Source organism: Lolium rigidum, chromosome 7 (genome assembly GCF_022539505.1).
Source record: "Lolium rigidum isolate FL_2022 chromosome 7, APGP_CSIRO_Lrig_0.1, whole genome shotgun sequence".
Lineage (NCBI taxonomy): Eukaryota > Viridiplantae > Streptophyta > Magnoliopsida > Poales > Poaceae > Lolium > Lolium rigidum.
This window is the reverse complement of record NC_061514.1, coordinates 184,862,083-184,876,833: the sequence shown is the minus strand read 5'-3', so window position 1 is coordinate 184,876,833 and position 14,751 is coordinate 184,862,083. Positions and strand designations below refer to the sequence as shown.

General features: G+C 41.2%; 2 long non-coding RNA genes across 3 annotated transcripts; both read right to left on the bottom strand.

Moving 5' to 3' along the window:
• Positions 1 to 2,665: 2,665 nt before the first annotated feature.
• Positions 2,666 to 3,857, bottom strand: LOC124676600. Its single transcript, XR_006993704.1, has 3 exons — positions 3,749 to 3,857; positions 3,405 to 3,612; positions 2,666 to 3,027 (listed from the first exon to the last, which is right to left on the bottom strand). It is a non-coding gene; the product is annotated as an uncharacterized LOC124676600 (long non-coding RNA).
• A 4,348-nt stretch (positions 3,858 to 8,205) lies between these two features.
• Positions 8,206 to 9,103, bottom strand: LOC124676599. Of its 2 annotated transcripts, none has more exons than XR_006993703.1 (4): positions 8,984 to 9,103; positions 8,614 to 8,690; positions 8,307 to 8,371; positions 8,206 to 8,231 (listed from the first exon to the last, which is right to left on the bottom strand). It is a non-coding gene; the product is annotated as an uncharacterized LOC124676599 (long non-coding RNA). The 2 variants fall into 2 exon arrangements; XR_006993702.1 differs by having other exon boundaries at positions 8,221 to 8,231; positions 8,307 to 8,334.
• Positions 9,104 to 14,751: the final 5,648 nt, after the last annotated feature.

The window sequence follows — 14,751 nt, the reverse complement described above, 5'->3', positions numbered from 1 at the left end:
CTCTTCACCGCCATGGTCGCCTCCGGAGTGATGAGTGAGTAGTTCACCCCTGGACTATGGGTCCATAGCAGTAGCTAGATGGTTGTCTTCTCCTCATGTGCCTCATTGTCGGATCTTGTGAGCTGCCTAACATGATCAAGATCATCTATCTGTAATTCTATATGTTGTGTTTGTCGGGATCCGATGGATAGAGAATACTATGTTATGTTGATTATCAATCTATTACCTATGTGTTGTTTATGATCTTGCATGCTCTCCGTTATTAGTAGAGGCTCTGGCCAAGTTTTTACTCTTGACTCCAAGAGGGAGTATTTATGCTCGATAGTGGGTTCATGCCTCCATTAAATCTGGGACAGTGATGACGAAAGTTCTAAGGTTGTGGATGTGCTGTTGCCACTAGGGATAAAACATTGATGCTATGTCCGAGGATGTAGTTATTGATTACATTACGCACCATACTTAATGCAATTGTCTCGTTGTTTTGTAACTTAATACTGGAAGGGGTTCGGATGATAACCTCGAAGGTGGACTTTTTAGGCATAGATGCATGCTTGGATAGCGGTCTATGTACTTTGTCGTAATGCCCAATTAAATCTCACAATACTCATCATGTCATGTATGTGCATGGTCATGCCCTCTCTATTTGTCAATTGCCCGACTGTAATTTGTTCACCCAACATGCTATTTATCTTATGGGAGAGACACCTCTAGTGAACTGTGGACCCCGGTCCATTCTTTTACATCTGAAATACAAATCTGCTGCTATTGTTCTTTACTGTTCTCTGCAAACAATCATCATCCACACTATACATCTAATCCTTTGTTACAGCAAGCCGGTGAGATTGACAACCTCACTGTTTCGTTGGGGCAAAGTACTTTGGTTGTGTTGTGCAGGTTCCACGTTGGCGCCGGAATCTCGGGTGTTGCGCCGCACTACATCCCGCCGCCATCAACCTTCAACGTGCTTCTTGACTCCTACTGGTTCGATAAACCTTGGTTTCTTACTGAGGGAAACTTGCTGCTGTACGCATCACACCTTCCACTTGGGGTTCCCAACGGACGCGTGCTGTACGCGTATCAACCCCCGAGATGGGATTGACGGCGGCGGCGTCTCTGGAAGGTTTTCCGTATCGTGGCTCTCGGTACTGGGGGTTTCGCGACGAAGGCTTTAAGTAGGAGGAAGGGCAGGTCAGGAGGCGTCACAGGGGGCCCACACGCTAGGGCCGCGCGGGCCCCCCTTAGGCCGCGCCACCCTAGTGTGGCGGCGCCCCGTGGCCACACTTCGTATCTCCTCCGGTCTTCTGCAAGCTTCGTGGAAAAATAGGCCCCTGAGCGTTGATTTCGTCCAATTCCGAGAATATTTCCTTACTAGGATTTCTGAAACCAAAAACAGCAGAAAACAGCAACTGGCTCTTCGGCATCTCGTCAATAGGTTAGTGCCGGAAAATGCATAATAATGACATATAATGTGTATAAAACATGTGAGTATCATCATAAAAGTAGCATGGAACATAAGAAATTATAGATACGTTTGAGACGTATCACATAACAATGCACATACATATATCATGATGAGTACTATGAGATTTAATCAGGGCATTACGACAAAGTACATAGACCGCTATCCAGCATGCATCTATGCCTAAAAAGTCCACCTTCAGGTTATCATCCGAACCCCTTCCAATATTAAGTTGCAAACAACAGACAATTGCATTAAGTATGGTGCGTAATGTAATCAACACAAATATCCTTAGACAAAGCATTGATGTTTTATCCCTAGTGGCAACAACACATCCACAACCTTAGAACTTTTCGTCACTATCCCAGATTCAATGGAGGCATGAACCCACTATCGAGCATAAATACTCCCTCTTGGAGTCACAAGTATCAACTTGGCCAGAGCCTCTACTAGCAACGGAGAGCATGCAAGAACATAAACAACATATACTAGATTTAGATGTGCGCCTTGGCGCACGATCCCGTGAAATCCGAACCGATTTACATTTTGTATAATGACAATGAAAATCCAATGTAAAATATTAATTCATTTTTTAGCTTTTACAAACAAAGTGAATATCATGAAATTAGGATGAAACAAACAAAATCACGAACAGAGTAGCACATGCTTATATATATTCAGGAAAATAGAGGAATATTTTGGTGCTCGCCTTGGCTCGTGGTCCTGGTAAAAAGTTTGTAAAACACTATATTAAGCATATGTAGAAATCAAATGAAAAATCTATCCAATGGGTGAAACGATATGTATCAACCTTACCTTAGACATAAAGAACATTTGTGTTTTCTTGCCTTATAATATGTATGTATTTATATAGCTTGTGCTTTGGATTTTCTAGTTGCAATAAATAAAAGTTCAGGATCTCATTTCATGTGAATTCAACCTATGTCACTGTATAAATGCACTAGGCAAGCTTTTTTTCCTGTACTACTCATATACCTATGAGCATATACTCTTGCCTTTATTTTCTTTAAGAACTCCTTCCCAGATATATACATGGTGTTACAAAATCTGAGAAACTTGTGATTTTCTCGTAAGCATAAATCTTAGATGCAAGACATCTACATGGTGGTACAAAATCTGAGAAACTCGTGATTTTCTCACAAGTATAAATCTCAGGATCTATGCTTCTACAGATAGACACTTTCTCCCAGCAGGCCTTACAGGTGGCCAAAGCCCCTTGCTGCCTTGGGTGTGATCCATGTGGCTTCACTATCTCTTGCTTCCCTGGCGTCTTCTCTCCTGGATCAGCTACTGGTGCAGCGCGTTGCTCCATCGACACCTGCAAGCAGCTCTAAGCCTTGTGAACCCTGGCTGGAACAATCTGAGTGCAAGAGATGGAGACCTGCTGCCGAAAGAGATGATCAAGGACAGCCTCATGTGCATGGTTCAGCAGTACAAGTCGAGCTGAAGCTAGGATGCTACTCCGCCTCGGCCACCACTTCATGTTCTCGAGCTTTCTTGTTTTACCTTTAGGTTTCCCCTGTTGTTTCTAGCTGGAAAGACAGTCCCTGTAATGAACTTTTAGTTTCTGCCTGAGGGCATTCCTGTCTTTTACTTTCAGCAAAAAAGATGATGATGATGTAAAAAGACTTGGTTTCATTGATGAAAATGGAGCCGGGGCTCCCCTCGTTGGGGCCCTCTTCTAAAAAAAAGATGCAAGACATCCATGACACCCAATAGCATCAACTGACTAAATACTGTGTGTCTGGGCATATATTTTTGTAAATTGAGAAATAACAAAGAGATCCTTTGATACCCAAGAAAAATAGAACATGGACAAATAATTTTCCTTCCCCATTAAAAATCTGGTCACTTTTCTCTCACCCACACATCACAGACAACACACAAACAAACATATTAATACTTTTATTCAGAGAACATTTACCTAGTTTGCTTCAGGGTCTCAAACTCAAGTTCTTGTGGTAATTGTCCGAGCTACAGTATGCTCCAGCGACTGTCACCTTCTTACATGCTTCTTGATGTTCGCCTCCAACTTGACCCTTCGCTGCTTGCCATCGCTGATGGATGGTTGTGGGCTCGTCCTTCCTCCCAAACTCCTTGTGCTCCCTGGTGCACAGGAATACTCTAAACACCTGCAACTGATCACAATTATATATTTTGTACATATTTACATAAAGGGCGCAACAAAATAGAGATGAACTGCATAAGAATAAAGCAGAGCGCAAGGGACAAAATCCCGAGCTATTTATGATCCATGGGAAAGAATACCTAATCATGAAGTAAAGGAAGATCATTGTTTCCATGTACTGCAACAGCGACTCCCCGCACCACATATCTCTTGGACATAATATATACATATAATATAGCCGCAACACAGCTAAACATGCACACACAAAAAATCAAGTTTCAGTCATTCTCGAAATTGTATCTATCTTAAGAGCTTTCTTTACTTACTGCTTAATAAGAGATTAAGGACCGAATTAGAGCACATGACCAAGTATACAAATGGCTGGCCAAGATTGGCAGCACCAAGTTAACATAAAATGCAGGTAGAAAGTCTGCACACCACAACTCAGAAGTGTCAACTTGGATGATTTTCGCAATTAAAAACTGAATCCTATGTCCAAGCAGAACATCAGGTAGCAGATTTCAGTTTCGCTTCCTAATTACATCATAGTTTTGTGGCCTTTCTTACCATTTAATTTAAGAAAGGTGTGGTTTCTTAATTCAATAATCATGAATAATGCACCAATATGTAGGAAATCAGAGGTTATGGAGTATGTGGATCTCACCTGAACTTTCTGACACCTCCGTTATATCATGGCCTTACATATGATTCGGGAAAATACATGAGATATTTTAACTGTGTTTGAATCTTTAAAAAGGAAGTATAAATTTCCCTTCATCTATGTGCGCCGACAAAGCAATACAAATATCGCTGACTAAAAATATATGAAGTCAATTTTGGAACAAATATCGCTGACAAAACGCACCAATTAAACACGTCCTAAGAAATTCAGTGACAGTGTGCGACTACAATATCGTAAAAAGCATAAGATATACACCTTTTGTGCATAAGCTGCTCTTTCCCTGCAGTAGATGATGGAGACACACAGTTAATCTTGACCAGTTAAAAAATACAATGCCAAACATCTATAAGTAGGAAGAAAACATTGCAGAAGTATAGAATGTAAAAAAGGATCCGCTATGAAAGATTGAGGAGAGTGTATATCTTCCATTTCATTATTTCAGCCATGGCTTTTTTTAGGGCACGTTGAATCATGACAGCTCCAGAATTAATACAATATTTTTTACCTCTTATCAGTAAGTTGATAACTGTTAAATTTTGCCTCTTATCTCGTTAAAGCCATCAGGTAAGAATTAACACAATATTTTTTTGAGAATTAAAAAGCTCCAGAATTAACAAACAAACCTAGTAAACACATAAATCTGATGCTATATCATTTTTTTCTTATACATGAGGACCATAAATATGCAAGTCCGAGGTCTTTTCCCAATGTATTCTAAAATGTTAGGTAGCTTCTACTGATCCATGTACCAAAACCTAGAAAAAAGATAAGAGATTTAACTGTAGGTATCTGAAATAACACTTGTTAATAATAATAACCATCAAAGTTTCTGGTAGCATGTCCATCCTCAAGTGGATAAATACGTAAAGCTTCTTCAAATGATTTCAAAAATGCTAGTGGTTAAGTACACAAGAGAATACAAAACACTCAAGAGGGAGCGGCAAAAATGCTTCAAGTGAATCATGTTCGGCTAATCTAGACAGAAGATCACCAAAAAAAACTCTTCCATCAGTGCGGCACACTTAAAAATAAAACTATCCATGGTCAGATAAAACTTTAATTTCGTTGGATCAACATATATCATTCATGTTCGCGGAAAGCATTTTGTGAGGTAATCATATAATTCTAGTTTGTTTAAAGCAAAGCAATATAGGAAATGATGTGTTCTTCTAGCTCAACCCGATAACCATGTTTAACCAATGCGGTGCATAGCATACATAGCAGTACATGCCAATTGCATAGAGAGAGTGAACCAACTAACTAAAAGGAAGAACCGTAGATGGGCAAAGCCAGAACAATGGAAAAGCTAATAACTGCAGAGTATAGATGTCTGATTGCTGAAAACATTGCACGCTGATGTGCGACTATTGTTTGTCAATTAGCTAATATGAGAATAAAATTATACTGCAAATAGAACACTTCTCTAGCTGGCTACACACTGTCATTTTGTTGCCCCTTGGTGATAAGACTTCCATATGAGGTTGCAGTAAGTCAGCCTAAGGATAGAGATGCCTTGTTTACCTCGGGATGGTAGAGAGATGGCGAGATCACTAGTGTTGACACCTTGCCAGGGGTTAGACTGACCACGGCGAATCCCACGACTGTACCTCCGTGTGTGGCTCAACATTGCAGACGCGATCCCAGAGTAGAGCCCAAGGCGGATATCCTGAATGACAAAACAATGACATGTAGAGGGTACATAAGCTATAATTGAATGGTAGTGAAATATCATGCCTATTACATGTGTCATTTCGTGATAAACAATCGAGCTTAATCACAAATAAATGGTAAACATGAATTGTAATGAAGCAACGGTCATTATCCCTAGCACCCATTAGCTGTTTTTTTCCAAAATGCAAACTCAAATTTAATAACGATAAGTATTAAAGAGCATTTCCAGCATCTCAAAACAGAGCACTTGAAACAGAGCATTTCTGAACACCTTTGAAGTTGCTGGTAAACAAAAGCAAATCCTAAAGGTTTATGAAAGTCGATGATAAACAGCAAATAAGCTGAAACACGTGAATTTGGACACAAAATAAACGGTGAGAAAATATTTACCAGAACTCGTCAAACGGAAAATATGGAAAATCTTTACCTGAACCTGTCAAATGAATTTTCACCAAATTTTCACGACAATGGCTAATAATATTTGCCAAGACAATATTTATTTCTAAACAGATTAGTGCATAATCATGAACTCTAAACTGAAATTTTAATCGAGCCTGGCTACCAGAAGGGAAGATATCACTTCGTATTCATCATATGAGGATCATGCGGAACAATTTCCTCCTATATGGCTATATCATTAGGTGGACAAGAGAAGCCTCAATTAAAGAAAAAGATGTAATCAAAGAAAAAGTTTCCATATAAAATACACCATGGTCAGAATGAATTTCTCTACATATCCACAACAACAATTGGTCCTCCTCTTTATTTCTCCTACTAAATAATGTGATTTGACTGGCCGTAGATATTGCAGCCCACAAGATTTTCCTCTTTATTTCTCTACATATCCCGTAGATACTGCAGCCCACAAGATATTGCAGCCCACAATTGGTCCTCCTCCACAATAATGCGTAATCCGGGGAACGCGGCGTGCCTCAATTATGAATTTTCATTTTAGACATGCAGCCCAGAAGATTTTGAAACATACTCCCTCCGTTCCTAGATTTAAGGTGTATAGTTTTTTAATAAAAAACTCCAAAATACAAGGTATATTGCGTTGGACAAATTGTGTGGATATTTTTTTAGGGATTTTCTTGTGTTTTCTTATCTTTTAAAAACTCCTCTATTTTATCATGTCAACTGTCTAGGATAAATCCCTCCAAAACCTTGTGTAGTTTTATCTCCACGTGTGTTTCTTAATTTCCATGCCAAAAACTATACACTTTATATCTAGGAACGGAGGGAGTAGTAAAGTATGGATATAAGAAATGTTGGATAGGATTAAAAAAAGTAATAGCAACATGGTATAGTATGGATATCGTCTCCAGATTTTGAAACACTACCAGAATGCAATCCTCCAGAATAACTATCAGAATGCCACATGATCAAAGATTGTTGCAAGAACACTTTTAACGTTCCTGAGAGCTCAAGTGAATTGAGTCGACAAAAAGAATGCAATAATGGATGCACACGAGCCATATTCATGCAATATTCCAAGATTCAAGTCGAAAACAAATTACCATTTTGGGTCTCCCTTGTTGCTTGAAATTAATATATTGCCAATATGCCAACTTCTTGACCTCCTCAATCCATACATGCCCCATCTCTCGAAACAGAATTATAAAGGAAAAAATCTATCAGAACAGAGCACTGTTAATTTGTGCCTCTAAAATGCACATTTTCTTTTGGATCATAGGGTGAGCGTAAAATTATAGGAACAGATCCAAGAAAGCAAAACTATATTTTTTTGCTTATTAGAAACAGAGAGATGTTGACTGAACTCATAAGTCATATCCATGTAATGCTCCAAACAATTTATCCACTTTCAAACTATTTCTAACAAAACAAAAGTAAAAGGGGTTCTCGTTCACACTGCAGAAGTACTTCAACATCAATGGTGAACTAAATCCTCTAATTTGATTATACAACACCTATAAATCTTATTGCATCCTAGTGATAGGTACATGAACAAGTCTGAAACTAAAGGATGCACATCATCAAAATCCGCTAAAACGAAAACCCTATGAGTTCACTAATATAAGACGTTTAGAAAAACTGAACTTACTCGTTAGAGATCAATTCTCACAATGCAGACCGCTGGACGCACAACATAAAAGTACCAAAAATATGCAAGCTTATATACATCGTGTGCTTATTCTTGCAAACAATAGAGTGCATTTAATGTCGTAAATAGTAGCAAGTAATTGTAAGTATGAAGTAAATACCATGAATGTAGATGACCTTGCCTGCAACATGGTCAGTTTGTTCTTGGCCTACGAAAGGGAAACTGGGATCAAAACAAAGATATAAAAAATGGCACCTTCTGTGAACAAATGATCTAATCGTACCTTGATCTTCTCTGAAGTTTCCTTTGTACTGCAAAATATACTTTGTCTGTTAGCTGCTGACAACCCTGGATTGTCAAGAACAAAATAATAACAAAACATATCAGAAGACATGATCAAGTAAATGTATCCAAGGTCACAAAAAGAATTGCTTAAATATCTTATATGCCCTAGGCCTGATAACCGTTGAACAGTCATTTTTCAGATATTAATGCATCAGTAATATCCTAAATGATCAAATTATGCAGAAAACTGTATATAACATAAATGACGTCAGGGCAGAAAAAATTAAATGCGACCAGCCACACACCAAGAAAGTAATTAAACCAACCATCCATGATTGAACACTCTCCAGCAAGTTAGATCCGACGCCAAGGAGGAGAGCACCTGAATACAGCAAAAACAGAAGTTAAATAATACAGATGTATAAGGGTAGCAAGCAGATAGTATCTACAAAGACCAAATGGAGCAGAAAACATGAGACAAATGAAAAATAAGACAAAGCAATCTAAAGCAAGGGGCTCGTGCTAAAAATGGAACCAATAGACTGAGCCGCACCTACAGATACACGATGAGGTCACACATCAATCAGGCATGCCGAATAAAAACGGGGAAAGTTGAGAACCATGACCTAATCACTTATCTAGATAGGCGGAAATAAGAAAGAAACAAAAGCTCACCTAGGGCTTAGAACCTTCATCTAGGCATTGGAGGCCAACGTGCAAGGACATTGGCCACAACCGGGCTGCCGACTGTAGACCTCAATCTTTATCACTGGTTGCGCCCTTGCCGCTCGCTGGTGGCCACGACACCGAGAGTTCGTGCTGCCTCGACGACTTCATTCCCTATTTCATGACCGTTAGTTGCCCTGCATAGTAAATCAGAGGCATTGGAATTGGAGGTGCTGCAGAAGCATATTTTAGTAGAAAGAACAAACATGAAAATAACGGAAAATTCAGAGACATGTATTGCATCAGAATTCCATTTATTTATAACTAAAATCATTATTTAAAAATATCAACCGAATGAAAATAGAAAAAACCTTTTACTTCAATCCCATTTATATATAAACTCAGAACTATGCAAGGAAAACGAATACTAACAAAGCATGAGACATCTGACCCTTAAATCATTACCTTAATTATTCGGAAGGATTTAGTATTAAATGGACTTAACAATTGGCATCCACCACCAACAGTTTCATAGTCATTTAATTTCTAGATCACAAAAACTACAACGACAACAAATTCGATTAAACAATGTATCCAGATTATGATCTCTAGAGAACAAACTGAGGCAAGAAATGAATCTGGACTAATTCTAGAGGAAAGCTACTGAAATTCTAAATAACCTAACATCTTAAGAAAGAAAGTAGCAAATAATTAGTGAGAAAATAGCTCAACCTGAATATGTGCATCTTCCTTCCACAATATAATTTACACATCAGATGGCAATATCTATAAGGCGCTGAATAATTTGTAAGCACAACAGACTAAGCGCATCATATTCATGGTCAAAAAAGTTATTTACAATGAAGGTACGGATCTAGTTTTCATATAGATGATATAGTAGAGGAACACTCTGGAATGCAGTATGCCATGAACTAACCTTATGAAGTAATCATACATTCAGTTATTCTTGAGAAGTTAAAATGGGCGCAGGATCCAATACTAAGAACGATGGTGTGCCTTAAACTCCTAGCTCCGTATATTGCCGTCTCTCGAGCGTGCTCCGCCTTGCAGCAAGTCTTCCCCGACACGCTGCTGGGAGCCCGGGACACCTGGACAGAGAATCCATGGCAGCGTTAGCAGGGCCCTGTTATGTGGCGCAGCTGCGGCATAACTTCTCCTAGCGATGCACAGAGATGGGGGTCGCGCAACAAGCAGCAAATCATGTATCCATCTCTTGTGACACTGCAAGCTTGATATGAATGGAGGTGTATGCACAATAACCTTCAGTCCATATACCTCTACACAAAAGAAAAATAAGAAAATCCAGATACATGGCAGATCTCAACTATTGTTTAAACATCTCAACTAAGCATATAAAGAACCTACAGTGTCAATCCTCTTTAGATCTGAAACCTAGGCTATCTAAGAAAAGCATGTAGTCCAAAAAAAAAGCTAAATCAGATGCAAATTAAAATGTGCAGAGAGAGAGAGAGAGCTCGAACCGGCAACGTAGATGACCTCCTTCTGCCCCAAACGAAGAGGGGTTGGGTGGAGGGGCAGATCCTGGCAGGCCAACGCCCACTGCGCGAGACGAAGAGAAGCCGAGATAGAGGGAGATGCAGCGCGCCGCTGGGTCTCTCTTCCTCCTCCGTCAGTACCCTATTCATTGTTTCTCCCTCTCTGACCCTCACTGGACGTGGCACGTCCTAGTGCCCCTTCTCTATGCTCCTCCTTCTATGCACGACCGGGGCATGGCGAGTAGGGAGGGGGGGAAGAAGAAGAAACTGGGGAGAGGAGCAGGACGAGCGGCGGCGAGAGAGGAGCGGGAGGGGCAGCGGCGACGAATTGGAGGAGGAGAGGATGGGAGGGAGAGAGAATGTGGAGAGGCAGAGATATTTTCGGCCCCCTGGGATAAAGCCAATGACGTTTTCTTCCCTTCCCTGAGCCAATATCACGTCAACACGTGGCAGTAGTTGGAGCAAGCGAAGCTAGCAACGTCCAGCCCCCGCGCGCTTGGTGGCATGGCGTGGATAGCCTCTCCATGCCCCATGGGGGTGCAACAATTATACCTTTAGATGATAGATTGATAATCAACTTGACATAGTATTCAATATTCATCGGATCCCAACAAACACAACATGTAGCATTACAAATAGATGATCTTGATCATGATAGGCAGCTCACAAGATCTGACATGATAGCACAATGAGGAGAAGACAACCATCTAGCTACTGCTATGGACTCATAGTCCAGGGGTGAACTACTCACACATCGATCCGGAGGCGATCATGGCGATGAAGATTCCTCCGGGAGATGATTCCCCTCTCCGGCAGGGTGCCGGAGGCGATCTCCTGAATCCCCGAGATGGGATTGGCGGCGGCGGCGTCTCTGGAAGGTTTTCCGTATCGTGGCTCTCGGTACTGGGGTTTTCGCGACGAAGGCTTTAAGTAGGCGGAAGGGCGGAGTCGGAGGGCTGACAGGGGGGCCACACCATAGGCGGCGCGGACCCCCCTTAGCCGCGCGGCCCTGTGGTGTCGGCGCCCCGTCGCCCCACTTCGTTTCCCTTTCGGTCTTCTGGAAGCTTCGTGGAAAAATAAGACCCTGGGCGTTGATTTCGTCCAATTCCGAGAATATTTCCTTTGTAGGATTTACGAAACCAAAAACAGCGGAAGGGCCACTGGGGGACCCACACCATAGGGGGCGCCCCCCCTTGGCCGCGCCGCCTTGTGGGGTGGGGCCCCCCAGCTCCTCTCTGGCCCCTCTTCGTTCTCGTGGAAGCTTCCGGGAAAAATAAGATATTGGGCGTTGATTTTGTCCGATTCCGAGAATATTTCCTTTGTAGGATTTCTGAAACCAAAAACAGCGAGAAAATAGCAAGCTGGCTCTTCGGCATCTCGTTAATAGGTTAGTGCCTGGAAAATGCGTCAAAACGATATAAAGTGTGAACAAAACATGTAGGTATTTTCATAAAACTAGCATGGAACATTAGAAATTATAGATACGTTGGAGACGTATCAATGGACATAAAGGTACCTCCAGCAGCTGAATCCAATAGGTTCCGCGAAGAAAAATTCAATCCTGCATAGAAGGTTTGGATGATCATCCAAGTAGTTAGTCCATGGGTAGGGCAATTCTTCACCAAAGATTTCATTCTCTCCCATGCTTGAGCAACATTTTTATTATCTAATTGCTTAAAATTCATTATGCTACTTCTCAAAGATATAATTTTAGCGGGAGGATAATATCTACCAATAAAAGCATCCTTACATTTAGTCCATGAATCAATACTATTCTTAGGCAAAGATAGCAACCAATCTTTAGCTCTTCCTCTTAAGGAGAAAGGAAACAATTTTAATTTTATAATGTCACCATCTACATCCTTATACTTTTGCATTTCACAAAGTTCAACAAAATTATTAAGATGGGCAGCAGCATCATCAGAACTAACACCAGAAAATTGCTCTCTCATAACAAGATTTAGTAAAGCAGGTTTAATTTCAAAGAATTCTACTGTAGTAGCAGGTGGAGCAATAGGTGTGCATAGGAAATCATTATTATTTTTGCTAGTGAAGTCACACAACTTAGTATTTTCAGGGGTATTCATTTTAACGGTAGTAAATAAAGCAAACTAAATAAAGTAAATGCAAGTAACTAATTTTTTGTGTTTTTAATATGGAGAACAAGACAGTAAATAAAGTAAAACTAGCAACTAATTTTTTTGTGTTTCGATATAGAGAACAAACAAAGCAGTAAATAAAGTAAAGTAAAGCAAGACAAAAACAAAGTAAAGAGATTGGATGTGGGAGACTCCCCTTGCAGCGTGTCTTGATCTCCCCGGCAACGGCGCCAGAAAGCTGTCTTGATGGCGTGTAAGACACACGTCCGTTGGGAACCCCAAGAGGAAGGTGTGATGTGTACAGCGACAAGTTTTCCCTCGGTAAGAAACCAAGGTTATCGAACCAGTAGGAGTCAAGGAACACGTGAAGGTTGTTGGTGGCGGAGTGTAGTGCGGCGCAACACCAGGGATTCCGGCGCCAACGTGGAACCTGTACAACACAATCGAAGTACTTTGCCCCAATGTAACAGTGAGGTTGTCAATCTCACCGGCTTGCTGTAAACAAAGGATTAGAGGTATAGTGTGGAAGATGATGTTTGTTTGCGAAGAATAGTAAAGAACAATTATTGCAGTAGATTGTATTTCAGATGTAAAGAATGGACCGGGGTCCACAGTTCACTAGTGGTGTCTCTCCCATAAGATAAATGGCATGTTGGGTGAACAAATTACAGTTGGGCAATTGACAAATAAAGAAGGCATAAAGATGCGTGCAGTTGACACACGTCCGTTGGGAACCCCCAGAGGAAGGTGTGATGCGTACAGTAGCAAGTTTTCCCTCAGTAAGAAACCAAGGTTTATCGAACCGAGTAGGAGCCAAGAAGCACGTTGAAGGTTGATGGCGGCGGAGTGTAGTGCGGCGCAACACCAGGGATTCCGGCGCCAACGTGGAACCTGCACAACACAATCAAAGTACTTTGCCCCAACGTAAGAGTGAGGTTGTCAATCTCACCGGCTTGCTGTAAACAAAGGATTAAACGTATTGTGTGGAAGATGATGATTGTTTGCGAAGAACAGTAAAGAACAATTGCAGTAGATTGTATTTCAGATGTAAAGAATTGGACCGGGGTCCACAGTTCACTAGTGGTGTCTCTCCCATAAGATAAACAACATGTTGGGTGAACAAATTACAGTTGGGCAATTGACAAATAAAGAAGGCATAACAATGCACATACATATATCATGATGAGTACTATGAGATTTAATCAGGGCATTACGACAAAGTACATAGACCGCTATCCAGCATGCATCTATGCCTAAAAAGTCCACCTTCGAGGTTATCATCCGAACCCCCTCCAGTATTAAGTTGCAAACAACAGAAAATTGCATTAAGTATGGTGTGTAATGTAATCAACACAAATATCCTTAGACAAAGCATCGATGTTTTATCCCTAGTGGAAACAGAACATCCACAACCTTAGAACTTTCTGTCACTGTCCCAAATTTAATGGAGGCATGAACCCACTATCGAGCATAAATACTCCCTCTTGGAGTCACAAGTATCAACTTGGCCAGAGCCTCTACTAGCAACGGAGAGCATGCAAGAACATAAACAACATATATGATAGATTGATAATCAACTTGACATAGTATTCAATATTCATCGGATCCCAACAAACACAACATGTAGCATTACAAATAGACGAAGCTTCCAGAAGTCCGAAGAGGAAACGAAGTGGGGCCACGAGGTGGCCACACAACAGGGCGGCGCGGCCCAAGCCCTGGCCGCGCCGGCCTACTGTGTGGGCCCCTCGTGACGCCCCTTGACCTGCCCTTCCGCCTACTTAAGGTCTTCGTCGCGAAACCCCAAGTACCAAGAGCCACGATACGGAAAACCTTCCAGAGACGCCGCCGCCGCCAATCCCATCTTGGGGGATTCAGGAGATCGCCTCCGGCACCCTGCCGGAGAGGGGAATCATCTCCCGGAGGTCTCTTCATCGCCATGATCGCCTCCGGATCGATGTGTGAGTAGTTCACCCCTGGACTATGGGTCCATAGCAGTAGCTAGATGGTTGTCTTCTCCTCATTGTGCTATCATGTTAGAGCTTGTGAGCTGCCTATCATGATCAAGATCATCTATCTGTAATTCTTCATGTTGTGTTTGTTGGGATCCGATGAATATTGAATACTATGTCAAGTTGATTATCAATCTATAATATATGTT